Source organism: Triticum urartu, chromosome 6, assembly GCF_003073215.2.
Source record: "Triticum urartu cultivar G1812 chromosome 6, Tu2.1, whole genome shotgun sequence".
Lineage (NCBI taxonomy): Eukaryota > Viridiplantae > Streptophyta > Magnoliopsida > Poales > Poaceae > Triticum > Triticum urartu.
Window position 1 is genome coordinate 24,539,453 of NC_053027.1, and position 15,728 is coordinate 24,555,180.

At 43.7% G+C, this 15,728-nt stretch overlaps 3 pseudogenes; all 3 read left to right on the forward strand.

Moving 5' to 3' along the window:
• The first annotated feature begins 1,490 nt into the window (after positions 1-1,490).
• Positions 1,491-2,853, forward strand: LOC125516429 (annotated as a pseudogene).
• Positions 2,854-3,391: 538 nt separating this feature from the next.
• On the forward strand, positions 3,392-5,135 carry LOC125516430 (annotated as a pseudogene).
• A 367-nt stretch (positions 5,136-5,502) lies between these two features.
• LOC125516431 lies at positions 5,503-7,863 on the forward strand (annotated as a pseudogene).
• Positions 7,864-15,728: the final 7,865 nt, after the last annotated feature.

The following is a 15,728-nucleotide window of genomic DNA, read 5'->3' on the forward strand; positions in this document are numbered from 1 at the left end:
CCATTTATTTCTACCGCCTTGTGACAATTGTTGGTGATGCAATTGCTCAAGAACTGTTGACGCTTTGTGGTGCCAGAAATGAAGGGAGTAGTTATTTATAGAAGGTCAGTGAATGGACATAGTGGATGGCCCAGACTTGTTGTGGCCATTTATTTCTACCGCCTTGTGACAATTGTTGGTGATGCAATTGCTCAAGAACTGTTGACGCTTTGTGGTGCCAGAAATGAAGGGAGTAGTTATTTATAGAAGGTCAGTGAATGGACATAGTGGATGGCCCAGACTTGTTGTGGCCATTGTATTTCTACCGCCTTGTGACCATTGTTGGTGATGCAATTGCTCAAGAACCGTTGACGCTTTGTGGTGCCAGAAATGAAGGGAGTAGTTATTTATAGAAGGCCAGTGAATGGACATAGTGGATGGCCCAGACTTGTGGTGGCATTGTATTTCTACCGCCTTGTGACCATTGTTGGTGATGCAATTGCTCAAGAACCGTTGACGCTTTGTGGTGCCAGAAATGAAGGGAGTAGGTAGTTATTTATAGAAGGTCAGTGAATGGACATAGTGGATGGCCCAGACTTGTTGTGGCCATTTATTTCTACCGCCTTGTGACAATTGTTGGTGATGCAATTGCTCAAGAACTGTTGACGCTTTGTGGTGCCAGAAATGAAGGGAGTAGTTATTTATAGAAGGTCAGTGAATGGACATAGTGGATGGCCCAGACTTGTTGTGGCCATTTATTTCTACCGCCTTGTGACAATTGTTGGTGATGCAATTGCTCAAGAACTGTTGACGCTTTGTGGTGCCCATCTACGGTTTAAGCAACCCAAAAGTATTGCAACAAACAAGGCCAAAGTAACGATTGCGAATTGAAACAACCGAGAAATAAACTTTGTTTTTATGAGAAAGTAGGAGAATATCCTACTATATATTATTAAAAAAAATTTGTAAAGAAAACGTACTAGTATTGCTTGATTTCCATTGCGGTAAAGAAATAAAATATATGTTCTACCCAACCCTGTTTGTAAGAACATCTACAACTGGACTATCGAAATCCGCCCCCTAAACATCCACAGACGCGCCCGCGCACCACTCCGGACAGTGTCGGACGACCCTTCAGAAGGCTTACCGAACAACCACACTCCTCATATCAAAACCCCCAAATTCATGCAAATCCATGCACTTCAATCATATAGCACAAATTCATCTATTCAACAATGCAACAAAAGAAAATAAACCGCAATTCGTATTTGTGACATTTGTGGAAGTGCCGAAGAAAATGAGTACCATGTGGTGGTCTCATGTACAAAAAGCAAAGCCTCCCACAAGCTATGCGAGCGCAGCGGAACATTTCCGAAAAGGGAAGGCCTTTTGGCACACTGGGAAATATTGATTTCAAGTACTCCTCAGCATATGTGATGAATAAACGATTGCAAAAATTCTGCTCCTCCTATGGAGAGCATGGTTTCTTCGAGACAACATATAACACAGCGATGGCGAAGAATCGATCTCGGGTTCAGTGTCGTTCTTGGTCAGGTATATGGAGGAAATCAGCCATGCCCAGGTGCGAACGGAAAACGAGAAAAGTAGCTGCTGCAGTAATCTATTTGGGGATCGTCGCGTGTCCACGCGCCCGCCTGCTGTTGCAAACTGGAATCTCCCACCTGGCGGGAGTGGTAAATTGAATTCGGATGATGCGTTTGATGCAACCTCAGGGGCGAGTGCTGCCGGTGCAGTGGCCGCCCCTTCTTCTCAATGGGGCGTCGCATCGGTCCCTGCTCTTCTATGGAGGAAGCGGAGGCTTTGGCACACTGGGAAATTCTTTTCAATGGGGCGTCGCATGTACAAAAGCTTTTGAAATACTTTAACGCCGTTGTGCAGGTGGAACTGGACTGCCTATTATTGCTGATATTCGTGCTTCACTAAGCTTGTCCAGGTCTGTTCAGTTTGGTTAGGTGAGAAGGGATCAGAACATGTTGGCACACATGCTCGCTGCCATGGCAACAAGTCAAGACGATTTCTTCTTGCTGGCGGCTCTCCCGCCTGAGCTTAGCGATATTATGTTCTGTGATTGCAAGCTTGTTGTATGACAGCGGTGATTGCTTTGATCCTCAAAACAAAATGAAAAACAATTCAAACATGCCAAAATGAAATTTAACGTGTGTGCGTTGTCCGGCCAAGATGCTGGATCACTCGACAGTCGCTATCTGGGTCATGCCCGCGACTGCTGTGGCCGCTCTCGCCCCCTCGTACTCCCTATGCAGGTTGATCTGAATGATAAGAAGCTTTGAATGACATGATTTATGTTACGATGGGATTGGATTAACACACAAATCACCTAATTCTTAGGACATCTATGACAAAGCCACATACTCTTGGTGCTCCCACAAGAACCTGATGCTCACCCCTGACATTGTCAAATTCGTGGCATTGGATAATGAGCTGGTGATAATCCACAAGGCGTCCTAGAACAAAATGTACTTTACGGGTATATATGACCCGGTCGGCCAGTATTGGAGGGGCAAAGAGAATGGGATTGCCCTATGCTGGCCTGGCTCGATGGTCGTTGTTGATGGAACGCTCTACATGATCGACCAGTCTCTCGACACCAAGCTGATGATGTGTTGAACAAGACCAAGGAGTGGGTGATGGTTGGCAGACTGTCGGACAAGCTCACACGCCCGCCTTGTGAGCTTGTGGCCATTGGCTGGAAGATCTATGCGATCGGCCCGGGGCTGAGCACAGTATCGCCATGGACACGACAGCTAGGGTGACAGGTTCCTTGTGTCCTCGTAGACGGATCTGCTGATGGAGCATGACTTCCCACATGAGAAATGTAGGGTCTTTACCATTTGAAGACCACTTACTACCTTGGTTGCTTGTACTGCAAACTAATAAAATAATAGTGGACATTTTACTTTTCTTCTCGCTGTATATCGACTTGTGTATTTTGGTGACATGGATGTACATTGATTGATTTTTAACTTTAAACATGAGGGAAGGAAAGCTCAGGTTGTTTATTCTTCGACCAGTCCCTCGGTTGTTGGTTATTTTTGTTTGTAGTTTTTGAATGTGAATAAGTTCTGATCGTAACAGGTTTTCGCTATGTCTACATTTTTTGCCCTGTCCTCGACACGTCGAGGTGAAAACTGAAACAATGTCAACATTAAGTGGGTGTGGTATGGATTGTCCCCCCTCCCCCCCCCCACAAAAGAGTAATTGCTGGAAGTTACAACAGTTGACAAACACAACTTGCCTAGCAATAGGTAGGGCTCCATATGCCCACCACAGCCGGGCACACTGGAAGCCATTGGAAGAAACAGGATAGAGCGGAACAACTGGTGGAGGTGAGAAGAACAATCACGGTAAGCATCTTAAGGAAGTAACGTCCAAGATGCCCCCTTTGGCTTGCTCATTTCCATGGCACCACTCTGGTGAGTAATCATGGTAACTTTAGAAGAATAGGACTCCAGAGATGCTAGGTTTGTCAAAGTTCCAATCAAATTCCCAACCCATCTCATTCCCCGGGAAATTGCACTATTTGACTTGTGACACTCATCATGCTCATCATTGTTGCCCTCCTCACACACTTCATTCTTTCTCCCTCTAGCAACTAAATGTGATTCTTACATACAAGTAAGATAGTACTACCTCCATTCCAAAATAAATGATGTTTTAGTAGGCTAAACTAGCATACCAAAACGTCATGTACTTTGGAACGGAGGTAGTAGTAGTTATTTATAGAAGGTCAGCGCATGGGCTTGGTGTGTGGCCCAGACATCGCTCCTTCATCAAAATTCACATGTCAATTGTTGTGGCCATTTATTCCAACAGTAGGTGATGTAATTGTTCAAGAACTTTGGACGCTTTGTGGTGATCATCTACGGTTTAAGCAACCCAAAACTGAATATTGCAACAAACAGGGACAAAGCAACGATTGCGAAGTGGAACAACAGAGAAATGCAACTCTTATTTTTTATGAAAAAGTAGGAGAATATCCTATTGTATATTATTAAAAAGTTATAAGTATGTAAAGAAAAACTTAAAGTATCGCTTGATTTCCATCGCAGTACAGAAATAAAATGTATGTGCTAACCATGTTTGTAGGAGCATCTACAGCCGGACTACACAAATCCGCCCCCTAAACATCCGCAGAGCCGCCCGGGCAAGACTCTGGACAACGTTGGACGCCCCCTCAAAAGTCTTACCGACGAATCACACTCACATCAAAATCCTCAAATTCATGCAGATCCATGCACGTCAATCATATAACACAAATTCATCACCAATTCAACAATGCAACAAAGCAAGGCGAACCACAATTCAACTACTAAAGCATGCCAAAATGAAATTCAGCGTCCGGCCAACATGATGAATCACTCGATTGTCGCCATATGGGTCACGCCTGTGATAGCCGTGGCCGCTCTCGCGCCCTCATACTCTCTATGCAGGTTGGTCTCGATGACAAGTAGCTTTGAATGACAAGATTTATGTTACGGGTGAGATTTGATTAATGTACAAATCACACAATTCTTGGGACATCTATGACAAAGCCACAGACTGTTAGTGTCCCACAAGAACCCGATGCTCACCCCTGACATCGTCAAATTCGTGGCATTCGTGATGAGCTGGTGACCACCCACAAGGCGTGCTGGAATAGGATGTACTTCCCGGGTATATACCACCTTGTTGACCAGTCCTGGAGGGGCAAGGAGAATGAGATTGCCCTATGCCGGTCTGGCCCGACGGTCGTTGTGGACCGGATGCTCTGCATGCTTGATCAGTCCCTCGGCACCCAGCTGATGATATAGCTGAATGAGACTAAGGAGTTGGTGATGGTTGGCAGGCTATTGGACAAGCCGCGCCCACCCTGTGAGCTCGTGGCTGTCAGCAGGAAGATCTACGTGGTCGGCCGCGGGCTGAGCATAGTGACCATCGACATGGACATGGTGGCCAGGGTGGACGGGTTCCTTGTGTCCTCATCGACGGGCCTACTGATGGAGCATGACTTCTTGCTCGAGAAATGCAGGGTCATCACCATCTGAAGACTGCCACTAGCTGGGTTGCTTGTACCGTGAATTGAAATATTTTCTTTTCTTATGGCTGTATATTGACTTGTATTTTGGTGAGATGGTTGTACATCGACTTTTAAGTGTTAACATGTTGCAAAGATCATTTATTCCTCGATTTGAATGTAAATAAATTCTGACCATAACATGTATTCTGATCGTAACTGAAACAATGTCATCATTCGGTGTATAGGAATGGATCCCCCCCCCCCCCCCCCCCCCCCCCCCCCCGGCTCATGATAGTAAAGCTGAATGTTGCAACAGTTCACAAATATATTTCACCATCCAGGCACACTGGAAGAGTTGAACAGGAAGATTCACTATGTATTGACTGAGTTACAGGACCTTTACACATATATGCGCCAACCCTACAATCTAGGCACGCAGGCATGGGCTACAATGTAGAAACTAGGATGGTTACAACAATATGTGGGACATGCCCAACGTGACATATACATGCGCTAATAGTAAGAGAAGCATCACTGGTGGAGGCGAGGTAACACTCACGTAAGAATCTTTGAGGAAGTAATGCTAAATACACTCCTGTGGCTTGCTCAATTCCATCGTGCCACTCCGGTGAATAATCACGGTAACGCTAAAAGAGGACTCCAAGGATACTTGGTTTGTCAAAGTTCCAATCAAATTCCCAATGCATCTCATTCCGTGGGAAATTGCACTATCTGACTGGTGACACACTCATCATGATCATCATTGTTGCCCTCCTCATACACTTGGTCATGCTTTCTCCCTTAAATGTGATTCTGCTATACAAGTAGTAGTTATTTATAGAAGGTCAGCAAATGGACATGATGTGTGGCCCAGGCAAATTTCCTTCACCAAAATTTACATGGCGGTTGTTGTGGACATTCATTTCTACCCCTTGTGAAATTTATTCCCACAACATGTGATGCAAGTGTTGAAGAACTATTGACGCTTTGTGGTGCCAATCTACAGTTTAAGCAACCCAAAACTGAATATTGCAACAAACAAGGACAAAGCAACGATTGCGAAGTGGAACAACATGGAAATAAAACTCTTGTTTTTCTATTAGAAGGTAGGAGAATATCCTATTGTATATATTATAAAAAAGTTAGAAGTATGTAAAGAAAAAAAAATAGTATTACTTGATTTCTATCATGGTACAGAAATAAAATATATGTGCTACCAAACCCTGTTCATAAGAGCATCTACAACCGGACTATGCAAATCCGCCCCCTAAACATCTGCAGACGCGCCTGGGCACGACTCCGAACAGCATCAGATGGCCCCTCAAAAGTCCTACCGAACAACCATACTCCTCATACCCAAACCCTCAAAATCCATGCAAATCCACGCACGCCAATCATATAACACAAATTCATCACCAATTCGACAATGCAACAAAGTAAAATGAACCACAATTCAAACAATTCAAACATGTCAAAATGAAACTCAATGTCCGGGCCGCGTCTAGCCAACATGATGAGTCACTTGACAATCGCCATCTGGGTCACATCCACGACTGCCGTGGCCGATCTCACCCCCTCGTACTAGCTACACAGGTTGATCGCCTTCTTCTCACCTCGGGCCACTTCTTGCCTTGTGGATCCAAGAGGTTTGCGTCGACTAACATTATCCTCGAATCCTATGTATCCCGAGAAAGTTGCAACCTCTCCTACAACTTCTTACTCTTCGTCATCCAATCCAATTGATTGTTGGGAGCTTGAGCCACCGTCTCTCTTCAACCTCTTGTTGTTGTTGTTGTTCTTGAGATCATCGACAAGTTGTTGCTAGTTCAGTTTACCATTCAATTTCAACCAACAATAGCTTAAAAGTGAATGGCTTCTTCTCGATTTGTTTGTACGAAGTGGCCGCCAACCCCATCTATCAAACAAGAATTACTCATGAGAATGCAACAAACAAAGCTAGCAATGCAAATGATGACAAAACGAAGACTAGTGACTCCAACCCCCACTTTGATTCCTGACAAGCACAGAGGAATAGCCACAGACATACTTGTTTACGTTGTCTTGAATGGTGGACCATCTATGTTGGAGAGATGCCTCAATGTGGGTGGCATGGATAGGGTTCGACTCCACATATTTTTTATGTTCATGGTAGTGCTTGTGAATCTTTTCCTAGTACTTGTTTCCCTTAAGCTTCATTCCACATATAGGGTCCATAATCTTGGCTAACCAAGCTTCAACCAACGAAACATCCTCATGGGTTGTATTGGCAGCTCTGAATGACAAGATTTATGTTACTGAAGGACTCGAACTGACAGACAAGTCACCTAGTTCTGGGGACATCCACAACAAAGCCACATACTCCTGGTGCTCCCACAAGAACCCGATGCTCACCCCTAACATCTTCAAATTCGTGGTGTTGGATGATGAGTTGGTGACCATCCACAAGGCGTCTTGGAACAAGCTGTACTTTGCAGGATTATATGACCCTGTCGACCAGTCCTGGAGGGGCAAGGACAATTAGATTGTCCTGTGCTGGTCTGGCCCAACGGTCATTGTTGAGAGGCCGCTCTACAAGCCTTACCAGTCCCTCGACACCAAGCTGATGATGTGACTGAATGAGACCAAGGAGTGGGTGATGGTCGATAGGCTGTCGAACAAGCTCACGCACCCGCCCTGCGAGCTCGTCATCGGCGGCAGGAAGATCTATGCGATTGGCCAGGGGGCTGAACACAGTGATCGTCTACATGGACACGGCGACTAGGGTGGAGGGGCTCCTGGTGTGCTCGCCGACGGGCCCGCCGATGGAGCATGACTTCCCGCCGGAGAAGTGTGGGGTCATCACCATCTGAAGATCCTTACTAGTTGGGTTTGCTTTGTACTGTGAACTGAAATAATAGTGGATATTTTTCTTTTCCTCTGGTTGTATATCGACTTGTGTATTTTGGTGAAATGGTTTTACATCGACTTTTAACTCTTAACATGTGGAAAGAAAAGGTTGTTTGTTCCTGGGGTTGAATGCGAATAAATTCTGATCGTAACGGGTTTTTGCTCTATCCTACTCACATTAATTCATACACTTTTCGCCTGGTTCTCCTGTTGAAAACTGAAACAATGTCATCAATCAGTGGATATAATGGATTTCCCCCACATGGTAGTAAAGGTGAATGTTGCAACAGTTGACAAACATATTATCACCACAACCGAGCACACTGGAAGAGCCGAACCACTCTTGGAGGCGAGGTAACACTCAGGGTAAGCATCTTTGATGAAGTAATGCCCAAGACACTCATGTGGCTTGCTCAGTTCCATCCCGCCAGTCTAGAGTAATCAGGATAGCGCTAAAAGAGGACTCCAAGGATACTCGGATTGTCCAAGTTTCAATCAAATTCCCAACGCAACTCATTCTATGGGAAATTGCACTCTTCGCTGGTGACACTCAGCGTGCTCATCGTTGTTGCCCTCCCCCACACACTTGATCGTGCATTCTCCCTCCAGAAACTAAACATGATACTGCTAAAAGTAAGGTAGTTATCTATAGAAGGTGAGACAAACTAAAGGCGATTTTAGTATACAGACGTGTTATGTCATGGATTCTCGTGGTATGTCAATTGTTTTTCTTGGATTTTCAAATATGAAAATGATGATTTTTGAACGGGATTGATTAGATTAGGGAATTAAGCGAATCGAAAAGAAATGTCATGGGGTTATGCGAAATAGAGTAGAAATCACCCAACAGGATTGGTGATGGAAATAGTTTTGTAGCAGTGATAATAGTAACAACAGTAGTAGTAACTTAGTAAGAACAATATGTAGGAAAATTGTAGGCATTGGATTGCCAATTTGTTAGATGATATTCATCATATAACTTAGGGCGATGCGGCACTAGCTCCAGTTCATAAATATAATGTAGGCATGTATTTCGTAAATACTCATACATGCTTATGAAAAGAATTTGCATGACATCTTTTGTCCTACCCTCCCGTGACAGCAAGGTCCTATTGGAAAATAAGGGATATTAAGGCCTCCTGTTAATAAAGAACCGGAACAAAGCATTAACACATGGTGAATACATGAACTCCTCAAACTACGGTCATCACCGGAAAGTGTCCTGACTATTTGTCACTCCGGGGTTTCCAGATCATAACACGTAATAGGTGACTATAACTTGCAAGGTCGGATCTAGAACATGGATATAATGGTGATAACATAAACGGTTCAGATATGAAGTCATGGCATCCTGGCCCAAAGTGTCAAGCATTAAGTGTAGCAAAGTCATAGCAATATTAATCTTAGAACATAGTGGATACTGGGGTTCAAGCCCTAATAAAACTAACTCGATTACATGATGAATCTCATCCAACTCCTCACCGATCAGTGAGCCTACGAAGGAATTACTCACTCCCGATGGAGAGCATCATGGAATTGGCGATGGAGGAGGGTTGGTGATGACGAAGACAGAAGATCCCTCCTCCGGAGCCCCAAACGGACTCCAGATCTGGCCTCCCGATGAAGAACAGGAGGTGACAGTGGCTCCGTATTGCGAAACAAGATAATTCTTCCTTCCTAATTTTTTCTGAAAAAATATGATTTTATAGCATTGGTTTCAACCCACCTGGGCGTGCCTGGAGGGGGGGTGCAGGCACGCCCTGATGGGTTGTGCCAACCCAGGTGCCCCCCTCCGGTAGTTCTTGGCTTCAGAAATTTTGTTTTATTGTATAAAAATTACTTGCAAAGTTTTGTTCCAATCCAAAAACTTTTATGCGAAAGATCCCTGAAACTACTGAAACAACTGAGTTTTGCTTCGATACACAACCCAAAAAGTTTACGCGAATCTTAAAGTTGCTTAAAAAATACCATCGTCAGCCTGAAGATCAAGTGTATCGAATAGATTAATTTGATTCAAAATGACTATATTGCCATTCTTGATTGAAGGGATTACTTCTAATATGCACTTTTAATCTGCATCGAAACCTGCTTGGTTGCTCGTCAGTTTGCTTCAGCTAAAGCTGTCTAACTTGCCCTGAACGCAATCCGTGCGTACTAGTTTGCCAATTGGTACAACCATGTACAGGATGGCAATCACAGTGGTACATTGCGTTTGTCTCGGCAACTTGGTGGCTACTGGAAGGCAATCGGGCACTTCGTTAACGAGTTGAGAGATTCGCAGTAGTTTTAGTCTTCGTGCTCATACTTGAGCGGGAAGAAAACCATCAGCGGCTATTATTGTTTCCAGCACCGCTTGTCTTCCTGATGCTTCGCATGCTCAGATTGGAAGGGTAAAAAAAGGTCTAGATCTCGCATGCCACATTTGGCAGATGTTCAAGAACGAACAAAACACTGCCACTATAACAATCTACGTGCAAGTGAGCCTCATCTCAGTGGTCAATTTCTCTTACTCTATCGAAGCACAAGCCACTATAACAATCTACGTGCTCCATTACAAACATTTATAGTTGCTCGATAAAGTTCCTTTCTTTTAGATAAAGATGTACTCCTTTTATAGCCAATAGTTACATCTAGAATCCAAGGTCGACAGCTCATATAGAGTGAACACTAGTAAAGTTCTGAACACATGTGCTTTAAATGGACCTTAAGCTAGTACTAAGGGAATCTCCCAGAACGTTCAGCAAAGAGACTCTTACAAATGTCCACGGACGTGTCCATGGACTTTCGGCGGGCCGACATCGCCCAACCCTATTCCCTGAACAAGAAGGAGAGACATTCAACGTTGATCATAGTAGTTCGTAGGATTTTTACAATGCAACAAATCCACAGACTCCTGGTGCTCCCACAAGAACCCGATGCTCACCCCTGACATCTTCAAATTCGTGGCATTGGATGATGAGTTGGTGACCATCCACAAGGCGTCCTAGAACAAGCTGTACTTTGCAGGATTATACGACCCTGTCGACCAGTCCTGGAGGGGCAAGCACAATGAGATTGTCCTGTGCTGGTCTGGCCCAACGATCATTGTCGAGAGGCCGCTCTACATGCCTTACCAGTCCCTCCGCACCAAGCTGATGATGTGACTGAATGAGACCAAGGAGTGGGTGATGGTCGACAGGCTGTCGTCCTGCAAGCTCGTCATCGTCGGCAGGAAGATCTATGTGATCGGCCGGGGGCTGAACACAGTGATCATCGACATGGACACGATGACTAGGGTGGAGGTGTTCCTAGTGTGCTTGTCGACGGGCCTGCCGATGGAGCATGACTTCCCGCCGAAGAAGTGTTGGGGCATCATCATCTAAAGATCCTTACTGGCTGGGTTTGCTTTGTACTGTGAACTGAAATAATAGTGGACATTTTTCTTTTCATCTGGTTGTATATCGACTTGTGTATTTTGGTGAAATGATTTTACATCGACTTTTAACTATTAACATGTGGAAATAAAAGGTTGTTTTTTTTGAAATAAAACATCCTCTTTATTTATTAGTAATAATGGTTACATCATCTACAAGAAAATTTACAATATCGTTCATAGGTTCCTCAAACCAATCCCTTGTTTCAGAAAATTTAGCTACTCTAGCAATATCATGAGCTACTTTATTTGCCTTCCTATTACAATGTTCAAATCTAACTAACAGAAAATCACAAGCCATAAAATAACAATCATCAAAAACAGCTGCCGCCGCTCCCGCTGTATGTCCTCCATTCTTCATCGTGTCAATTACTTCCATATTGTCGGAGTTAACAACAAGTCGGTTGCCTCCCGCCTTTTGTGCAAGTAATAACCCAAAACGCAGTGCCATGGCTTCTATTGTTAAAACATCTGCACACCAATCCATCTTCCAATTCCCTTCAACAATAAATCTTCCTTTATCATCTCTAAGTACAGCTCCCGCTGTGCCTCTAAGCATGTCTTAATCGAACAAAGCATCGACATTTAATTTCACAAAACCTAGAGGGGGTCTCGTCCATCCCTCTATTTTATTTGTTGCCTTGGAGGATTGGGCAATAACATAGTTCATTGTTATAGCACGGGCTCCCATCGAAATTTGGTATGTATCTTGGGTCTTTCTCTGATGGACTAGCGAACGTCTTTCCCACCATAAATACCAGGCTGTTACAGCGATCAGTTCGCGAACATTCTGTATGCCCACTGTAGATAGCTCATGTTCTGGCATAAAAAGTAGAAATTCAAGTACTGCCTCTCCCGCATGATCGACCGCACAGGCTTTTTTAATGGCTTCGTGCAGTCCCAGTTTCTCCCACACCTCTTTTGCCTTTTGACATAAAAATAATAAGTGTTTAGCATCTTCATGCCCGTTCGAACATGATGGGCAGGTGGGCGAAATTTTCATATGTCTATTAGCAAATGTAACACGACACGGGAGGGTTCCATGTAAGGTACGCCAAATAAAAATCTTCACTTTTGCTGGATAACATAATTTCCAAATCTTGCTCCAAATAGTATTGACATTTATTCCTCCCATGCCATCTGAGTGTTGCAATTTCCTCCCATTTTGCGTTTTCCATTCCTCCAGATAAGCAGAACGAACCGTGAATAGTCCATTCTTTGTAAAACTTCAAGCTATGAAATCCGACATGTCATACGTGGGGAGGGGGATCATAAGCACCCTCTGGACATCAATTGGCCACAATGTTTGTCTTACCAAATCTTCATCCCAGCAATTGTTGATTGGATCTATAAGATCAGCAACTTTTGTTAGAATCTGCCCTCTTCTAGGAGTGATAATTTTCCTATTTGCCCCATTCGGGATCCATGCATCTCTCCAGATATCAATATTCTGTCCATTACCAACTCTCCAAATATAACCTTTTTTGAGAGAATCCACTCCGGCCATAATGCTTTGCCAAGTGAAAGAGGATCCTTTTTTCAGACCCGCATTCATTAAATCTCCATCTGGAAAATATTTAGCTCTCAAAATGGTGGCACACAGGGAATCAGGGTTATCAAGCAGGCGCCACGCTTGTTTGGCTAACAAGGCCAGATTGAAACAATGTATGTCTCGAAAACCCATTCCTCCTTGGTCTTTAGGTACACACATCTTCCACCATGCCATCCAATGCATTCTCTTCTGATTGTCTTCGTCACCCCACCAAAAATGCGACATCGCGTCAATGATTCCTTTACAAATCTTTTTAGAAATTTTAAAGACGGACATTGCATAAGTTGGGATAGCTTGCACAACCGATTTGAGAAGGATTTCTTTTCCTCCTGTTGATAGTAACTTTTCCTTCCAACCACTGATTTTCATAACAATTCGATCTATTAAGAATTGGAAACAATCACTTTTGTCCATACCCACATTTGAAGGCAGACCCAAATATTTGTCATTGAGAGCTTCAGTCATAATGTTCAGAATAGTACATATATGCGCCTTATCTTCCACTTTCGTGTTGGGACTAAAAAATATACTAGATTTTTCAACACTCACCATTTGCCCCGATGCAGCACAATAAGCATCCAAAACTGCTTTCAGCGCCTCCGCGTTCATGGAATTAGCTTGCATCAGGATTAATGAATCATCTGCGAATAGGAGATTTGAAATAGATGGGGCATCTCTGCTAACTTTAATTCCGGAAATACTTCTATTCTCCTCTGCATTAGCTAAGAGTGCAGTTAGGCCTTCCGTACATAACAAAAATAAATATGGGGAGAGAGGGTCCCCCTGCCTCAGTCCTCTAGATGGTTTGAAGCTCTCTGTTTCTTCCGTGTTAAAACGAACCCGATATTCCACCGATGACACACATTGCATAATTAAATTCACCCAATCCTGCTGAAAGCCTAGTCTCAACATGATTTCCTTTAAAAAAGGCCACTCCACTCGGTCATATGCTTTGTGCATGTCCAGTTTGATTGCACACAGGCCCTCTTTACCGGTCCTTTTATTTTTTATTTTGTGGAAACATTCATAAGCCACTAAGATGTTATCTGTAATCATTCTTCCAGGCACAAAAGCACTTTGGGTAGGGCTAATAATATCTGGGAGGATTGTCTTCAAACGAGCAGCAATCATCTTTGAAATGACCTTATACACCACATTGCACAAGCTGATTGGTCTAAATTGAGTTACCTTTTCCGGGGAGTTAACTTTTGGGATCATTACTATTGTAGTATCATTCCAACCATCAGGTATAGTACATGTATTCACCCCTTGGAGAACCTCTTCAGTCAAATCATCCCCTAACATAGCCCAAAATCTCTTATAAAAAATGGCGTGAAGGCCAACTGGCCCCGGCGCCTTTAAATCACCAATGTCAAAAAGTGCCTTCCTAACCTCTTCGGCCGTGTAGGGGGCAAGGAGAGCCCTATTCATCTCATTCGTTACTTTTCTTTTTACAAGGGAGAGGACCTCATGGTTTGGTTGATTAACTTCTGAAGTAAACAGGTTAGAAAAATACCCTAGAATATGATTCTTCATCTCTGTGTCTTTTACCCAAACCCCATTATCGTCAAGCAATTTTTTTATCTAATTTCTCTTCTTTCTAGCTGTTGCAGCGTTATGGAAAAAAGAAGTATTGCGATCACCATGCAATAACCAGTTTGCTCGACCCCGTTGTAGCCAGTGTATCTCCTCTTGTTCCAATAAATTTTCAATCAATACAATAGTCTCCTTTTGACGTGCAAGAGAGTTAGCATTCACAGGCCCTCTCCGTAATTTTTCTAAATCTTTTTTTAGTTTGTTGATTCTTTTTTTCGGACCCTTAAGGATATCACGATCCCAAGTGTGCAAATCTGCATGTACCGCTCTTGTACGATCAGCGAGAGACGGCCCTATGCCTAACATCTTCGCTTTTTCCCAAGCTGTACGTACAACTTCCGCAACCGTCTCTTCTTTCAGCCATCGAGCTTCAAAATGTTTTCTTCGACTTTTTGAGCGGTCAAAAATATTATCGTCAAAATATTCCGTGCCTAAAATAATAGGGCGATGGTCTGAGTGTACATGTTCTTCGTTTATAACCGCCGCTCGAGGGAATTTATTTGCCCAATCCACATTACAGACCGCTCGATCTAGTCTTTCCCTGATTTCGCCCCTCCTCCATGTAAATAAGTCACCCATACGTCCCATATCTGCTAGTCCACAATCTCCCAAACAATTTCGAAAATCTCTCATCATCACATTTGGTCTCACATTCCCTCCCTCTTTCTCAGATGATAACAAAATTTCATTAAAATCTCCTAAAACTACCCATGGGTGATCGCCCTTCTTATACAAATTTCGAATATCATCCCATGACAAAGCACGGTCACTCCAGTTGGGGTGCCCATAAAAGCCTGTTAAACGCCACTGTACAGAATTCCCATTCATGAAAACAACATCAATAAAATTATTTGACACATAGTTCAACTCAACTTTATTCATATTCTGATAAAACAAGACAAGACCACCCGCCCGGCCATCGCTCCCAACTACAAACATTGAATCGAAATTTAAAACTCGACGAAGCTCATCGGCTTTACATTTATTTAAGTGAGATTCTGAAAGGAAAATTAGCTCTGCTTTGGTACGCTCCTGTAGATCCAAGAGCTCGCGAACCGCCGTGGGAGAGAGCATCCCACGGCAGTTCCATCCGATGATTCTCATTTGGCCCGGCGTACCTCCTCTTCGGAGGCCGCCGATGCGCCATTATCTCCAACCGACTCCCTTCTCTGCTGCCCCGGAGCCTCTTCTTTCTCCTCAACTTCTTTTGATACGTGTGTAACCACCCCATTCCCATCTCTCACAGCTTCCACTCTACCCATACATAC